The sequence below is a fragment of the Triticum dicoccoides genome, chromosome 3B, assembly GCF_002162155.2.
Source record: "Triticum dicoccoides isolate Atlit2015 ecotype Zavitan chromosome 3B, WEW_v2.0, whole genome shotgun sequence".
In the NCBI taxonomy this organism is placed as follows: domain Eukaryota; kingdom Viridiplantae; phylum Streptophyta; class Magnoliopsida; order Poales; family Poaceae; genus Triticum; species Triticum dicoccoides.
In genome coordinates, this window is record NC_041385.1 from 34,995,140 (window position 1) to 34,998,118 (window position 2,979).

A 2,979-nucleotide genomic window follows, 5' to 3' on the forward strand; every position below is an offset into this window, starting at 1 on the left:
TTTTTAGGGATCTTGATCTTATCCCTTCGGGATATGATCTTATTCCTTCTAAGGGGGGATCTTGGTGCGCCTTGACCAGGGGTGTGGGGCCTTGCCCCCACTACCCACGTCCATGTGGGTCCCCCCATGCAGGTGGGCCCCACTCCGGAACCTTCTAGAACCTTCCCGGTACAATACTGAAAAATCCCGAACATTTTCCGGTGGCCAAAATAGGACTTCCCATATATAAATCTTTACCTCCGGACCATTCCGGAACTCCTCGTGACGTCCGGGATCTCATCCGGGACTCCGAACAACATTCGGTAACCACATACAAACTTCCTTTATAACCCTAGCGTGATCGAACCTTAAGTGTGTAGACCCTACGTGTTCGGGAGACATGTAGACATGACCGAGACGTTCTCCGGTCAATAACCAACAGCGGGATCTGGATACCCATGATGGCTCCCTCATGTTCCACGATGATCTCATCGGATGAACCACGATGTCAAGGACTTAATCAATCCCGTATTCAATTCCCTTTGTCTATCAGTATGTTACTTGCCCGAGATTCGATCGTCAGTATCCAATACCTTGTTCAATCTCGTTACCGGCAAGTCACTTTACTCGTTCCGTAACACATCATCCCGTGATCAACTCCTTGGTCACATTGCGCATATGATGATGTCCTACCGAGTGGGCCCAGAGATACCTCTCCGTTTACACGGAGTGACAAATCCTAGTCTCGATCCGCATAAAACAATAGATACTTTCGGAGATACCTGTAGTGCACCTTTATAGTCACCCAGTTACGTTGTGACGTTTGATACACCCAAAGCACTCCTACGGTATCCAGGAGTTACACGCTCTCATGGTCGAAGGAAGAGATACTTGACATTGGCAAAGCTCTAGCAAATGAACTACACGATCTTTTGTGCTAGTCTTAGGATTGGGTCTTGTCCATCACATCATTCTCCTAATGATGTGATCCCGTTATCAACGACATCCAATGTCCATAGCCAGGAAACCATGACTATCTGTTGATCACAACGAGCTAGTCAACTAGAGGCTCACTAGGGACATATTGTGGTCTATGTATTCACACGTGTATTACGATTTCCGGATAATACAGTTATAGCATGAATAAAAGACAATTATCATGAACAAGGAAATATAATAATAATACTTTTATTATTGCCTCTAGGGCATATTTCCAACAAACCCTAATGTCACCTAGATACTCCAATGTCACCTCAAGTATCCATGGGCATGATTATATGATATGCATCACACAATCTCAGATTCATCTATTCAACCAACACAAAGTACTTCAAAGAGTGCCCCAAAGTTTCTACCGGAGAGTCAAGATGAAAACGTGTGCCAACCCCTATGCATAAATTCACAAGGTCACTGAACCCGCAAGTTGATCACCAAAACATACATCAAGTAGATCACGTGAATATCCCATTGTCACCACAGATCAGCACAGCAAGACATACATCAAGTGTTCTCAAATCCTTAAAGACTCAATCTGATAAGATAACTTCAAGGGAAAACTCAATCCATTACAAGAGAGTAGAGGGGGAGAAACATCATAAGATCCAACTATAATAGCAAAGCTCGCGATACATCAAGATCGTATCACCTCAAGAATACGAGAGAGAGAGAGAGAGAGAGAGAGATCAAACACATAGCTACTGGTACATACCCTCAGCCACGAGGGTGAACTACTCCCTCCTCATCATGGAGAGCGTCGGGATGATGAAGATGGCCACCGGTGAGGGGTCCCCCCTCCGGTAGGGTGCCGGAACAGGGTCCAGATTGGTTTTTGGTGGCTACAGAGGCTTGCCGCGACGGAACCCCTGATCTATTGTGCTCTCCGATGTTTTTAGGGTATATGGATATATATAGGCAAAAGAAGTCGGTCAGGGGAGCCATGAAGGACCCACGAGGGTGGGGGCGTGCCCAGGGGGTAGGGCGCGCCCTTGACCCTCATGGCCACCTCTAAGCTTCCCTGACATCTACTCCAAGTCTCCTGGATTGCTTCCGTTCCAAAAATAACTGTCCCGAATGTTTCATTCCATTTGGACTCCGTTTGATATTCCTTTTCTTCGAAACACTGAAATAAGCAAAAAAAATAGTAATATGGGCTGGGCCTTCAGTTAATAGGTTAGTCCCAAAAATAATATAAAAGTGTATAGTAAAGCCCATAAACATCCTAAACAGATAATATAATAGCATGAATACTTCATAAATTATACATACGTTGGAGACGTATCACCCCGCAGCCTCCCACATACCCCACAGGATGCGGGAGAGCACGAGCTACATCCCGGTGACCTCAGCCGCCGCCCCCGTTGTCGGAAAAGCGCACTCTGCCGGCCTAAGCCACTGACCAATATGGCCCCCACCGGTCAGGTACCTAATTAGTGCTAATCCACCCCCTGTGATGTTGACGGCGGGCCCCAATGCCCACTAACCATTTAATTAGACTAAATAACCCTTGTTTAAACCTTGTGTCACTGACGTGTGGACCCCACATGTGAGGTTTGACCTGGTCAGCGTTATTGACTTGCTGATGCAAGCATGACACAATAATTGTTTTTCTGGGTTTAATTTAATTCAGGAAATCCTAGAAATTTTAAAAAACTTCAAAAATTCATAGGAATTCATCAGTGCCTTAGTTGGAAATAATTTAAATATGAAAAATTATCAGAAAAAATAAATCTATCCATCTGCACCATTTTCATGCATGATAAACCAAACTATACCTACTAAATATACGAAAACACATAAATGTCATTTTAAAGGGTTTAATATAGAGTTGCATTTGAACCCTTGGTTCAAATGAACTTTATCCAAACTGAATGCCAAATGCATTAGCACAAACCACGTCAGATCTTCATGCCATGTTCATACATCATGTTGTTGCATATGCTTGTGTATAGATTGCTAGCACCGTCCTACTCGATATGTCCTTCTTCGTAGACCGTTCTAGAC